The 15,142-nt window shown below is 43.0% G+C and overlaps 1 protein-coding gene across 3 annotated transcripts in view; it reads right to left on the bottom strand.

Annotated features, from left to right (window-relative positions):
- The window catches only part of PIK3C2A (phosphatidylinositol-4-phosphate 3-kinase catalytic subunit type 2 alpha), a 79,636-nt gene extending 72,662 nt beyond the window's left edge, over positions 1-6,974 (bottom strand). For 2 of the 3 annotated variants that reach the window (XR_004986064.2, XM_036426314.2), the window contains exon 1: positions 6,823-6,974. The gene's annotated coding sequence lies outside the window, so the exon portion shown is untranslated. The remainder of the gene's footprint in view (positions 1-6,822) is intronic. The other variant, XM_045578037.1, reaches the window with a different exon arrangement.
- Positions 6,975-15,142: the final 8,168 nt, after the last annotated feature.

Here is a 15,142-nt window from a genome sequence, read left to right as displayed (position 1 = left end):
TGGGGAAAAGCCAATGGTGGAAAGTATGTTTACCTTTCATTATCTAAACTTTAAAAGACTTTCAAATATTTTATCACTGGCAAGCTTTACTATTAAAAAAAAAACAACACCTGATAAATAAGTGATAGCAGGATTTTCTCTATTAGGGAAAAAATGAAATTGAAACCATAAGCTGGACATAAGAGGCTTCTCAGTTTTTTCACAAGTTAAAAATGGATGAGTCTAGCGTGATTTCTGCCTTCTTTAACCTCCACACCACACATAAAATTATGCATTGCCCAAATACTACAAACAATTAATAAAGGGCTTGATTCTCCCTTTTTGAGAAAAAGCAATAGCTACACTGTTGTCTAATTAGCACTGACAGTCATTATACTACCTTCAACCCTTTGAAGCAACATTCCACACATAAAATATTCATAACCAGGGCATTAATCCAGAATAACTTTCTATATCTATACATGTGTATATGTTTAGGAGTGGGACAAGGAAAGGGGAGATACAGTCACAGCAAGAGGTTCCTGTTGAAAGACATTTTACTGACAAAGTAGTTTTCATTCTAACTCAGCAACCCAAGTAGTACTGCTTTGTGGAGATAATTGCTGAACTTTGGACTACTTTATTGTTCATTCATTTAACATGAATAACTAAATACACTCTAACATCACCCAATTCCAACATGATAAGTAACAAACCTTTTGTGCTAGGTCCTATGGTATGTGCCTCCATTCCAACTTGAATTAAGATAGGAAGAAATAAAACTGAGTAGCAACTGAGAAACCCCAAATAGAGAATAATAATAATAATAATGAAAAACTGATACGAACACTTCTGGAATTTTGCCCCCAAATTCCATTAATTTCTATGGTTAACAAAATCTTGATTTCACATACCAACTGCATGAAATTGCTAGTTTTGTAGAACAGTGATAAGAGAAAATTATGGACCCAAGCTCAAATATCACACTTCCTTCTGTGTAATCTTATGCAAGCTACTTTATCTGCCTTTGTCTTAGTTTTCACACCTGTAAACAGATCACATGCCATTGTGTTGTGTGGTTAAATAAAATTATATATATAACTAGAGGCACGGTGCATGAAAGTCATGCACTATGATCTAAAAAAAAATAAAATACACACACTAAACTAAAAAGAGGAGTCAGAACAGTTATAAATTACATTAGAAACACATATAAAGTAACTTAATAAATCAATTTGGCTATGGCCATTCATAGCAATATGGTTTTGTTGACTGGTTTAATTAGATTTCCTTTAGTGCTTATCTTTTGGGGGGAGGGGGAGAAAGATGCGGGCTTCACATAATTACCAAAGCTGCAAATAGAACATTTAAAAAAGTGTTTTCCTGTCCCCTAATTAGACAGGTATTTTCCTAAGTCTGTCTATCTCCCCCATCAACATCCATGTCTCCCCACCCCCTCTCCCCCAACACCTCACCAGAATGTAAGTACCTGCACTGATTGCTCTCTATTGTCCTCTCTCTGCACCCTTTTATCTTGAAAGGATTTTTGTCTTTGCTTTTTCCTCTCATTCCACAGCAGAACTGTAACAATACTTAATATCGTCCTGCTTTCTTCTGTTATTTTCTGAAGGCAAACTGCCAATTTTTGTTTTTATAGGAAAATACTTTTTTTTAAAGAGCCTGCTTCAGTACTGCAAAATATAAACCAATTTTCTTAACTCTACTATTCCTTTCTCTTCTCACAACTAAATTCCTTATCAAATCCCTACTTATTTCACAATAGGAGCAAGCAACACTCTGCTTCTCATTTATAGTCACTGATCTCTCCTTTAGTCCTCTTAACCGTGTCTTCCATACTACTCAAGCCACGAGTTCAAAGCCTGTGCTAAGATTTCCCTAATCATCCAGATAATATAAAATCGTGCCATTGGCCTCTAAATTTTTTATAGCAGATGTCTATTTATTCTCATCTCTTACCTCACCTATGTCCTGTCCTTATCTTTTCAAATAAAGCTTGCATATCCTTCCTTATTTATTTCCTCTTATCTAAATTTCCCCCCAAGTTGTTCTCTGTGCATTGAAATAACTCTGTCCTTGACACTTCATCACCTTTTCCTACATCAACCCTTTAGGACCTAAATTCTTGTCAGAGCCACCATGGCTTAGTGGTTGAGCCTCAAACTAAAAATCAGGAGGGCACAGTTCCATTCCTGGTCAGGGCACATGCCTGAGTTGCAGGCTCAAGGCAGCTAATCAATAATTGTCTCTCATCATTGATGTTTTTTTTTTTTTTAAAATATATTTTATTGCTATTTTATAGAGAGGAAGGGAGAGAGGTAGAGAGCTAGAAACATCGATGAGAGAGAGTCATCGACCAGCCGCCTCCTGCACACCCCCCACCGGGGATGTGCCCGCAACCAAGGCACATGCTCTTGACCGGAATCGAACCCGGGACTCCTCAGTCAGCAGACCGACGCTCTACCACTGAGCCAAACCGGTTTTGGCTCATCATTGATGTTTTTATCTCCCTCCCTTCCTCTCTAAAATCAATAAAAATATATGTTTAAAAAAATCTAAATTCGTTATTAAAAAAATCTTGCCTCGTTAACTCTCATCTTTTTAAAAAGTACCCATACTATCCCTTTATAGTTTTTGTTTCCCATTAAAAAGTTTTTATAACTACTTGTAGATGGTCTCTTCTAAGTGGAATATAAACTCCCAAAAGGTAGGAAGTATCCATTATTTTATACATTTCAAAATCTGGTAAGTGCTATGCAACTAAACAATGAAGTACTACAGTATATGAAGAGATGCACTGAAAAAAATATTGTAAGACAGTGTTTAAGCAGTGCCTCTAATGTATTATGCTAAATAGTTACAACCTCACTGGGCCTCGTTTTCCTCTTTAACAAAATGAGAAAAAAGCCCAGCTGGGCCCTCACCGGTCTGGCTCAGTGGATAGAGCCTTGGCTAGCGGACTAAAAGGTCCCAGGTTCAATTCTGGCCAAGGGCACATGCCCGGGTTGTGGGCTCAACCCCTCTCCCCTCAGTGGGGGGCGTGCAGGAGGCAGCCAATCAATGATTCTCTCTCATCATTGAAGTTTCTCTCTATCTCTTTCCTTTACTCTCTGAAATCAATAAAAGATATAAAAAGAAAAAAGCCCAGCTGATACATCTCAGTGGTTGAGCATCGGCCTATGAACCAGGAGGTAATGGTTCCATTCCTGGTCAGGGCACATGCCCAGGTTGCAGGCTCGATCCCCAATAGGGGGTGTGCAGGAGACAGCCAATCAATGATTCTCTCTCATCACTGATGTTTCTATCTCCCCCTCCCTCTCTTTTCTTCTCTGAAATCAATAAAAATTTAAAAAAAATAATTGTAAAAGACTTGCCTTGTTTACTCACAGAAAATAAAGTCTGTGAAGGTAAAACGCATCAGATAAGTTATAATCAGTAATCAATAAAAATACCAGGATATTATTTACTTTATCACTGTTAGTCATAGGTACTTGTTTAACATAAGGCTCTGGTGTTTTGTGTGTGTGCTTTTTAAACCAAACTCAATGATTAGTAAATTAAGTGTATCAACATTGTACATTATTTACATAAATAATTGAACTGTTGTAATATATAATACTAATATATATGCTTAAGAGTAAGGATGCTAATTATATAGTATCTTATGTAAATGCTTAAAAAAGAAATACTTGCTAAGCCTTCAAATTAATAAAAATCAAGAATGTTTAAAAATCTCACTCCCTTTTATAACTAAATAGCTGAACTTAAAATTTTAAGACATATGGAAGGTGTTTTTTTTTTTTTAATATGTGGGTGGTGTTTTTAATTGATTTTAGAGATAAAGGGAGAGGGATAGAAACATCCATGAGAGAGAAACATCTGTTAGCTGCCTCCTTTAAGCCCTCAACTGTGGGTAAATCATGCAATCTAGGCATATGCCTTGATCAGGGAATCAAACCCAAGTGACCTCCTGGTTCATGGATTGAAGCTCAAACACTGGGCTAGCTGGACTAAAAGGTCGTTTAAATTACATATATCTCCTTAACTGCCTAAAATGTCCATGTGTACACTCCTATTGTATTTTGAATCCATCACATGTTGTAAAGAACAGATACAAAATATAAAGGCACAAAATAAAGATATAAAAAATGTGACTCCTTCACAGAGACAAGGTAAACAGTTTCTTCTAGTTCCATATGAACAACCTGAAAGACACCCTACAGCAATATCATTTCCAAATATGACCACAATGCCAATAAAAAAAAGCATCATGGATGAATACTATCAAAATGATTACAAATTAGAAATGACTTTCACATTTTGCTTTTCAAGCAGGAATCTAAAATAGAAAAGCAGAATTTTTATACTTTAGATCTGCACTGTCCAATATGATAGCTATGAACCATGTGCAACTATTGAGTGTTTGAAATGTGGATGGTCCCAGATGAAATGTGTTGTAAGTGTAAAATGTACACTTACAAAGAATGTACTCAGTCCATCTCCATCTCCCAGTCAGGTGATCATATCCTTTTTAGTAGTACTGCTTGGGTCTACTACTGTCCTTAAAACCATAGTGTTATAATTTGGGTGTTTGTCTCCCCCAGATAAACTAGAGAACTTGAGAACGAGCACTGTCTCATTCATTTTTCTATCCCTGGAACCACTGGAGTGCCAGGCACCCTTAAAGGGCCCCTGAAAACAATAAGATCTTTCACAGAGTAGTTTCAGCCCTACTGCTAACAAATCAAAACATGTACTATATGAATGCACAGCACTAACACATTCACCTTTATCATTTACTTGTCTTAAGTGCTTTTTAGAATATGGCAAATTTATAATAAAATGGTTAATTTGTATTATCAAAACAAGGCAAGTTATAAAGCATTAAAAAAATGCTCTGCACTACTGCTCTGAAAAGTTTGGTCTGATGCTCTGATAAGAAGTCTGAGCTCTTGGGAAATCCAACACCCTCATTAGGTATAAGTTCGCTTACTGAATGAGCTTATTAAGTAAGAATATTGTGCAAGATGAAAGAAAGATTCCTACACCTGGGAACTGATACTACCATCTTCAATTAATTTAAAATTCTGGAACCATTGATGGCTGAAGGGAGAAACAATCATATGTTAATAGACAGCTAATTACATAATAGTTTCTAAAATTCCTAATTGCAAGCGTGCCAACTTTCATATTCTATAAAACAGAAGAAAAAACTGTGAAACTTATGGTTGAAAACATTAAAATCTATTGCTTGCCAAGAAAAATGGCAAGCACCATACAAATAGCAACAGAGATTCAGAGATTTTCATTTAAAAAATTACTCTAGAATCTGTTAACTTAGGCAAAAAAATAACTTGTGGAATCTCTGTATGTGCTTTGTACCGACATAAAAATCACTTTCGAATTAAGTTTGAGTTAGCTAATAAAATTTCTATTTTCATTCAGTCATAATGCTTTTCAGTGCTCAATGACCTCAACTAAGGCGCTTCGGTCTAATTTGCCACCAGGAATAAGAGCACCAACCTCAACTGCTACGGCAGAGCTGCTAAGTCTCTCCTCGGGAGGCCTGGCCACAAGTCAAGGAGGCAAAGGTACAGCTTCTCCTGGAATCGGTGTTCCGGGACCTCCTCACGTGCAGCCTTCCCCCTTTAAACTGTCTTCGCCCCTCTTCCAACAGCTTTCTTTTGTCTGAATCTCTTCTCACCTATGGCTTGGATGCTCCCGATTTGTTAAATAAGTAAGTAAATAAATAATAAATAAATAATATTAATAATAATAATAATCTTCCCAATTGCCTAACACCGCCTGGAAAGATTTCAGGCTATCTCTTTAATAGGTAATCTGGTTCAAAGAGGAAGGCCTCTTTTCCTGACCCTCAACGCCCACGGTTACAAATAAAAATATAATTGCAGCCTCCCCTTCTCTCAGGAGACTCCAGGGAAAGAACTACCGCAGACTCTTCCACGCTCCTTATCTCCAGACTTTCCTCCTCGCTCAGTTTACTTCCTTCCTCATTTCCCTTCTCAAGCCCAGCTCGCCACTTCCGAAAAGAATTCCACAGCCAGAGAACCTCCTCTTAAAGCCAAACCATGAAGTGAGGGAAATAAGTATGTGCCGCTTCCCCACTCCCCCTTCAATTATTTATTGTTCCTCCGTCACTCAGGAAGTTCGTCGGCCCGCCCTCCCAGAAAGACGATGCGCTAAATACACACTGAAATAAACAGTCTTCCCCCAAGCAAGTGGTTTCGCGCAAAAAGGAAAAAGAAAAAAAAGGGGGGGGGGGGGGGCAATCTCGGGGAAGTGGGGTAAAAAAAAAAAAAAAGAAGAATCCTTAGCCCTCAAAGCCCGAGGTGGGAGGGACAACAAGGTGAAAAGGGGGAGAGGGGAGAGAACATAAAGCGAGAAGTGTAATTAATACACAAGTCGCAAGGCTCAACCACTTCACATTTCGTTGAGGAAAACCACAGACACTCCAGCCCGGTCCCCAGGGACAAGGGGCGGCCTTTCCTTCCCTTTGGGGCTAACCTAACTCCCAGCCCCCCGCCCCAGGTCCCGATCAGAGGGCCTGGGAGGGGCGCAGGCCCCTCGCACCTTCGGCGGGGCAGTCGGCGATGGCCCGGGTGGAAGCCAGGCCCGGAGGGAGGTGAGTCGGGCTGGGGCAGCGTCCAGAGGGCGGGATGGAGGGTCAAGAGGCGGGCAGCCGCGGGACCGGCGGCCGCGGCAGGGACCCTTCCATCCCGGAATCCCCGGTGGGGGGGCCTCGCCGCCCTGGCGGAGCTGGGTTCCACCCAGGCACCAGCCCCCGCCGCCCCCGCCGCTCCTCACCTCACGCTGCCTGAGCCTCCGTTTCCACCACAACCCGAGCCTCCGCAGCCACTATCCGAGCCATTTTCCGCTCAGCTGCCTCAGCCGCCGCGGAAAGCTTCGGCGGACTCCGCGGCCAGCCGAGCATAAACGTCACTTCCGGTCGGGCGGCTTTGCGGATTGGCTGGTGCGGACGGCCTACCTGAGGCAGCGGGGCGGGGCTTGGGCGCGTCCTGCGAGGTGCCAGCGCGGAGAGTGGGAGCCTGGGTCTGGCTTTTCCACCCGGGAATGTGGCGCGAACTCTGGACGCCTCGCGCCTCGGCCCCAGAGAGCGGAGCGGGGCCTCCGCGGACTCTGGCCGGGCCTCCAAAGCCCCGCCAGCCGCGGACGTGCTCGGTTGTGTCCGCGCCCTCTCGGGGACTCCGTGCTGGTTCTCCGTCCCGGCGGCTGCGGGATTCGCGGTCTCCACCCCGGGCCGCGCCGAGATTAGTTTGCGGTCGGAAGACTGAAAGGAACAGACCAGATAACACTTACTGATTTCTCACGGCGGAGCGGGTGCTGGTAGGGTGTGTGGTTAGGGGGCCAATAAAGTGCTCATTTAATCCTCACCACAGCCGGGTAAAGATAAGAAGCCCAGTAAGTCCCAGCCAGTGGTTTCTTTTCTACGTAACCAACTATCTTCACATACAATCTCCAGAATACCTTTCTTATGACCACTGAATGAGAGAATGCGTCTAAAGCGGTGTGCCCTCAAATGTTAGATGACAAAATTTACATAACCATGTCCAGCAGGTAGGAAACTTATCCACATGTACAGATGATGAGACGGGGGACACGATTCAAATTGGGTACTAACTTCAATCCATAGCATTTTTACAAGATATTTCCCTTAAACCGTAAGAGAAAGGTGTTTGCTCCTTCCAGATATTCACAATCTAATGTGGTACAGTGGTTTGAGCGCCCCCCCCCCCCCTAAATTTGTGAGAAGTCTATAAGGAGAAGCTTATCTCCAACACATAATAGGAAAGAAATCTAATTTTTTTTCTTTCTTTCTTTCTTGAGGGGCGGTTGGGGAGCCGGGAGGATTTGAGGATTTGAAGTGGATGCAGTTCTCTAATTGCTGTAATAGCTGTGCCTACACCTCCCAGGAGATGAGATTGGATCGAGTTGTTATTCTGCGAAAAGTTTAGAAGCAACTGACTACCAACTCCAGTCCCACCACCCTTCCTATTCCTAACTGTCCAACCCCCTCTAAGCACACACACTTCCAAGCAGGCTTTACACACCCTAGAGGAATGTCCCTTAGGAATTCCCTTAGTTTCACAGCATTGTTCGACTTTATCTTCTCATCAAAGGAGGAATTTTGAGAATTGGCAGCTCTTTCATAAGATTAAATGGAGAGGGGGAACCCCATTTATCTTGGAACTGGTGTCCTAGCTTCTGCTCCAGAACAGAGTGTACCTTCAGAAAAGAAGGAAGAGACTTTGAGAGAACACTGTATCTTGGGGGAAGATTAATTTTGACTTACTTGTATTTTTCTTAAAATTTTCTTAGGAGAAATATTTTCCCTGGGTTGCAACAGCAGAGGACCCTTGCTTGAGTGAGTTCCTTGGTGGTTCCACTTTCATTATTTACTTACTAGAGGCCCAGTGCACCAATTCCTACACGGGTGGGGTCCAGCCTGCCCGGTCCCCATTGGGGCAGATTGGGGCTGGGCCTGTGGGGGAGGGGGGAAGTAGGAGAGGAGATGGTAGGAGACTGGCTGTCCTGCCTCAATCAGGACCCAGTCAAGGCCTGACAGCTGGGGGAAGGGGCCTAGGCGATTGGCCAGTGGACCCCACCCCCTATTGGGGGGGGGGGGGCTGCTGGTCATCATGGTGGTGGGGTCCATTGGGGGCGGGACCAGCCAGGGGTGGGGCTAGATAAGGTTGGCTGGCCACCCTGCCTCCTATGGGGGGGGGGGGGGGTTTGATCAAGAGTGGGGCTGGTGGGGAGGGGGGGAGAGGGGATTGGCCGGCAGCCCCACCCTCTGATGGGGCAGTTGGCTGGCTACACTGGGCATCATAGCGACTGGTTGTTTCAGTCATTACAGCACTGCTTGAGCCAATTAATCAGAGACGGGTTGAATCATATATGAGCATTTATTCCAGTATTGCAGACAGTATGGGAGAGCAACAGGTCATCCACAAAAATCTGTTCTGCCCCTTCCTATAAGCCAGCTGCTTATATGGGTAGGAAAGCAAAGATTACATGGGAAAGTAAGATTACAGGAATGGGAAAATGGACAAGGTATAATGGTTACAGGTTACAGGTAATGCAGGGTGGCGGGTAGGTGCCTCTGGGATTAGATTGTTTCAGCCAATTACCCAACCCCACAAGATCCATTCCAATGGAGTGTCTTTTTGGATTGAGTAACCAGCACCCATCCTTGAACAATTTAAGCAAGATTACAGGCAAAATTACACCAGGCAAAAAGCACCCTAATGTACAGTATTTACAAGTGCACATAACAGATAGACAACCATCTGTGGCTTACCGTGCAGAGCCAGACCTTACCGTGCACAGCCAGATAATGTTGTCTCAACCCTGAGCAGATCAGGCTCAGGTGTGGGGCCAAGGCAAGGAGAGGCCATTTGCAACTAGGAACTGATCAGGCTCATGAGACTGAGGGTGAAGTGGGATGGAGGGTGGTAACAGACAACTGACTTCCCTGTTACAGAATTACAGAGTGCTTGGCTCAACCTAGTTCTTAGGTAAAATGATGGGGATTGCTGGGACTCAAAACAGGAAAATTCCTGGCAGTGCTGAAAATGAAGAGTCCATGCCTCAGCTCTGGGAAACCGCAGTCCAGGCACCAAGTGGATCCCCAGTAGTCACCCAAGAGGACTCCCCACTTGTGTCCCACCAGAGTTGCCAGATGATGTAATCAGACAACCCAGGGGTCCGGGCTGCCTGTCACTGCTTGAGCCAATTAAGCAGAGGTGGTTTGAATCATATATGAGCATTTATTCCAATACTGCTGGCAGTATGGGAGAGCAGCAGGTCATCCACAAAAATCTGCTCTGTCCTTCCCATATGCCAGCTGCTTATATTGGATAGAAGGACAAAGATTTGTGGGAAAGTAAGAAATACAGGCATGGAAAAGTAGGCATGGCGTAATCGTTATAGGTCACAGGCAAGGCAGCAGGTTGGGAAGGTTGTAGAGGGCGGGCACCTCTGCCCCACCACCACCACCACCAGATTACAGGCCATAGGGGCTGAGGGTTGCAAAGGACAGGCTGGAGGGTGCCTCTGGGACTAGATTGTTTCAGCCGCAAGGTTATAAATCATTCCATGATGGTAGGCAGTTCTCAGGAAAGGAGATTGGACTGCATTCCAATGTTAGCTCCCATGTCCCAGGGCATATAACTCGCAGCCAGGTTAGAATATGTTTTGTCTAATCAGAACAGAAAAATCACAGTTAACAGAGCATGATTCATATTTCTTATAATTGTAGCTATTCTATTCTGCCCCTAACACTAGATCTGTAAAAGGACCCTTGCCCAACCAAGCTGGTACTCATAAGATTTCCTGCCTCTAGGAATGTGATAAATAAATTTCTATTGTTTATAAGCAAAAAGAAGAAGGAGGAGGTGGTGGAGGAGGAGGAGGAGGAAGAGAAGAAGAAAAAGAAGGAGGAGGAAGAGGAGGAGGAGGAGAAGGAGGAGGAGGAGGAGGAGGAGGAAGAGGAGGAGAAAAAGGGTTTGGTGTTTCTTCAGATCTCGAAAGAGTAGCTTTTAAACTGCCAGGTATCAAAAATCTGAACTCTCTTAGCATATCTTATCTGCCTGGCAATGGGCACGTGAAGACTCATGTATAAACAACAGAAACAGACTCCCAGGAGAAAATGCATGCTGGTGCTGCTATCATTTGAAACCAAATAGAACATAGCTGGCAGCTATTTCTCCTTTGCCTTCTCCCACTGACATCTGTCATGTAAGAATGTCCAAACCGTAGAGAATTTTATAAAAATTTTCTTGAGCAAAACAGAATATACCTGAAGGCAAAATCTCAACAGACTGAGAAAAATGCTTCTTAGAATAACACTTTGCAGTTTCTTATGCATTTGGAATTAAGGAGGGAACAAAGGAAGATTACATGAAGGTGGGATAAAGCAAGGTAGGGATTGGATTAGAGGATAGTTAACAAAATTATGTGCCCTCTTGAGGATGGTTTTGTTTCCAGAAGTTTCAAAAAAGGATTACTGGCATTTCAAAGTTGTGGTAACCTACATGCACAGGGCTTGCTTACAGCAAAGATAAATGTTTTATTAAAGTTATATTCCTGGAGTATGACTACTCACCGTTACAAATTTATAACCAGATCTCCCTGTGAGGTTACTTTCTATAGAACACGTTTTTCACCCGTAATTTCCCCTGTTGGTCAAAAATCAATCTGAAGAATGCATTGGTTACAAACCTTTTGGTTAGATGGTATGGTCTCACAGTGCTAGGAAGTCTTGTGGTTGAAATGGTGGACCACTGGTAATGGGGCAATACCATAACCATCGGTGAGTTGAGACTGATTTTTTTCCAAAAAAAAGGAGGGGCAGGTAAATGGAAGCCAGGCCTTATGGATTTCATTGAGAAAAACATTGGATCATTTTTATGCTGTGAACTATCATTATTGGAGTTTTGCTATGTCTCATTTTTCTACATTTTGCAGCTGGTATAACATATCAGTAATAATAAACAAATGTACTATATAGAAAAACCCAAAGAACAAGCATAAGTATTATTATAACTAATATTATTGGCAGACAAGTAAAGACAATCAAACAAAATAGTTTGAGTTAAACATTAATCCGTAAGTACCAGGCCTTGTCAGTCTCTTGGGATAGCAATCTACTGCTGAAGTCAATGGCTTCTCATCCTTGAGGTGTCTGGTGTCTGTGGTAGGCAGAGGTGTCAGAGACAGGGACAGATGTCCATTTGTAGTTAGGCGCCTGATAAGGCCCCTTCCAAAAAAGTTGGAGAATATTTTTATTTTATTGATTTTTTACAGAGAGGGAGAGGAATAGAGAGTTAGAAACATCGATGAGGGCTTTCCGGCGGCGGGAGCGGCGCGGAGGTCCGGGGCGTGCGGGAGGCAGGAGCCGGCGCAGGACCCAGGCGGGAAGTTGGGAGCTTGGTGCTGCGGCAGCCGGACAAGATGGAGCCACTTGCTCACGGCGAGGACCCCCTGTTCCAGTCTGACGGGGCTGCTGCTGGCCCTACCCGGCCCCCGGCCTCGGGTCCGGGGTGCGGGGCCCGCGGGACAGACGGCCCGGCTCGCCGCACGGCGGGGGCACCTGTGCTGCTGCCCGTGGCGTCTGCGCAGCGAGAGGCCCAGAGGCGGCGCGGGCCCAGGGGCCCGGAGGCCCCCATGCCCGTTGAAAGGTGGCAAGAGCTGCTGTTGGCACTGTCTTGGCGAAGGTGGCGCTGTGCTGGGTGACTCCACCTCCAATAAAGGAAACACGCCTGTTCAAAAAAAAAAAAAAAAAAAAAAAAAAAAAAAAGAAACATCGATGAGGGAGAAACATTGATCAGCTGCCTCCTGCACATCCCTTACTGGGGATGTGCCCGCAACCAAGGTACATGCCCTTGACCGGAATCGAACCCGGGACCTTTCAGTTTGCAGGCTGATGCTCTACCCACTGAGCCAAACCAGTTTTGGCAGTTGGATAATATTTTAAAAAAATATTTATTAATTTCAGAAAGGAAGGAAGAGGGACAGAGAGACAGAAACATCAATGATGACAGAGAATTTTTGATTGGCTGCCTCTTGCATACCTCCTGGATTAAGACCACAACCCAGACTAGGATTCAAATCTTGACCTCCTGGTTCTTAGGTCAACGCTCAACCACTGACCCACACCAGCTGGGTAATCTTAGAGTGTTTTTATTATTTTAATTTTTTAAATATATTTTTTCTTTTTAAAATATATTTTATTGATTTTCAATAGAGAGGAATGGAAAGGGAAAGAGAAACAGAAACATTGATGAGAAACATCAATCAGCTGCCTCCTGCATACCCCCTACTGGGGATGTGTCCGCAACCAAGGTACATGTTCTTGACCGGAATCGAACCCAGGACCCCTCAGTCTGAAAGCCTATGCTCTATCCACTGAGCCAAACTGGCCAGGGCCTTAGAGTGTTTTTAACTTGTTTTGTAATTATAGCTTCCTTCCATCTATTGAGTTTTTACTGTATGGCATTGTACTCAGCATTAAAATGCTGTTTTATTTAATCCAAAGCCTAAAATTTTTATATCACTGCTATCCTCAACTTTTCTCAGACAAAATCATAAACTCCCTGAGGGCAGAAACCAGAGTAGATCTATGCTTTCCCTTCTCCCAGCTTCACTATCTGTCTCTCTCCTTTTAATCCTCCTACATGCATAATTCCCCATTTTCCCTTGACATTACATCCCCTCCAGCTTTTGTCTAATTTCTCTGTTTCCTATTAGCAGAGCTCAAAAGCTATACTTTCTATACTTGCTGACTACATCTTAACCCACTGGGCTTTAATCCCCTCAAGACACTCAAATGTCTCCAATTAAGTCAGTGTTGACCACATTTTTCAAAAGTCAGGTCAACCTCTGTCTTTATCTTTCTGAACCACTAAGCAGTTTTTGACATTAGTAATCACTCCCTCCTAGAAGCGCTTTGTTCTCTAAGCTTCTATGATGCTAGGTCCGTCTTATTTTCCTTCTGCTTTCCAGGTTACCTCTTAGTCTTTTATCATCAACTTCCCCATTATCAGACTTTCAAAGTTATGAGCACTCTAAGACAGTCGTCAACTTATTTCCTTTGTTTATAATGTCTAACTAGATGAGCTCATCGAACCCATGGTTTTAAATACCATTCCTTGGCCGATGATTCTCAAGTTTATATCTTCAACCCTGACTTCTCCTCTGAACTCTAGACTCATACAACTATCTAACCCATATCTCCATTTGGATATTTTATAGGCAACTCAAAATTAAGATGAGCACAAGTTGAGTATTCTCAATTTACAACTTCATATCTGTTCTTCATTACCTAAACCCTCATCACCCCCAGGATTTATCTCCACAATTGGTACTATCAGCTTAGTTACATAGGCCAAAAGGCAGGAATTATCTTGATTCCTCTTATTTCCTTACATCCCAATCAATAAGTTCTACTGGCTCTACCTCCAAAATATACCCTAATACCTAAGGTGGCCTTCCTTGCCATCTCACTGCTATAATCCTGGCCTAAGCCACAGTCTAACATGTCTTTCCATATCCAGTCTTGCCCCTCTAGGTTCATTCCCCATGCAGCAGAGTGATTTTAAATGGTAAATCAGGTAACCTTACCCCTGAGAATTGTACTGAGAATAAACTTTGTACTTGCAACGCTTCACACTGTCTGATTCCTGTTTATGTCTCCTTTATGGCTCTGCTCTTTGCCTACTATGTTCCAGCAACAACAAGCAGTAACCTTCTTTTCACTCCTAAACAGATAGGAACAGGTAAGCTAAGCTCAGTCAGGTTCTTATGACTTCACACTAGCTATTAACTTTGCATGGCACTTGACAAAAAAGAAAAAAAGAAAAAAAAAAAGAAAAAAAGGGAAAAAAAGAAAAAGAAAGGAAGGAAGGAAATGAAGGGAAAGGAAAGGAAAGGAAAAAAAGAAAAGAAAAAAGAAAAATGAAAAGAGAAAAGCTGGCACCTTGGCTGGTGTGCTCAGCAATTAGAGTATAGCCCTACACACTGAAGAGTCGGGTTCAATTCCCAGTCAAGGGCACCATACCTGGTTTGCAGGTTCCATCCCCACCTGAGGTGGGGTGCCTGTGGGAGGCAACCAATCAATGTGTCTCTCTCACATCTCTCTCTCCCCCTCCCCCTCTCCTCCAGTCCCCGTTCTTCCCTTCCACTCTCTCTCTAAAAAAAGTCAATGGAAAAAATTTCCTCCAGTGAGGATTAACAACAACAAAAATAAAGATTTAAAAAAAGAAACAGGTTGGTTTCTTTTGTCATTCAGATTTCTGTTTACATGTCACCTTCTGAGAATCATCTAATCTAAAATAATCATCTGGTTCTTATGTATAGAACATCAATTTATTTTAATGGTCTATCAATTACTCCTGAAACTTTTTAGTTCACAGCTTGTCTTCCACACTAGAATGTAAGCTCATGACAGCAAGGATTTAGTCACCACGAATTTATCTACATTTAGAGCAGGGCCTGTCACAGAGCAGGAACTTAATAATTGTTCAATGAATGAATACATTTCCTTCTATTTATATTTAATATCCTCTCCTCAGTTAAAAAGACATAGCCAAGCCTCAAGATTTTA

The sequence above is a fragment of the Pipistrellus kuhlii genome, unplaced genomic scaffold, assembly GCF_014108245.1.
Source record: "Pipistrellus kuhlii isolate mPipKuh1 unplaced genomic scaffold, mPipKuh1.p scaffold_m20_p_9, whole genome shotgun sequence".
NCBI lineage: Eukaryota > Metazoa > Chordata > Mammalia > Chiroptera > Vespertilionidae > Pipistrellus > Pipistrellus kuhlii.
Note: the sequence above shows the minus strand (reverse complement) of the source record. Positions and strands in the feature narration are given on the sequence as shown.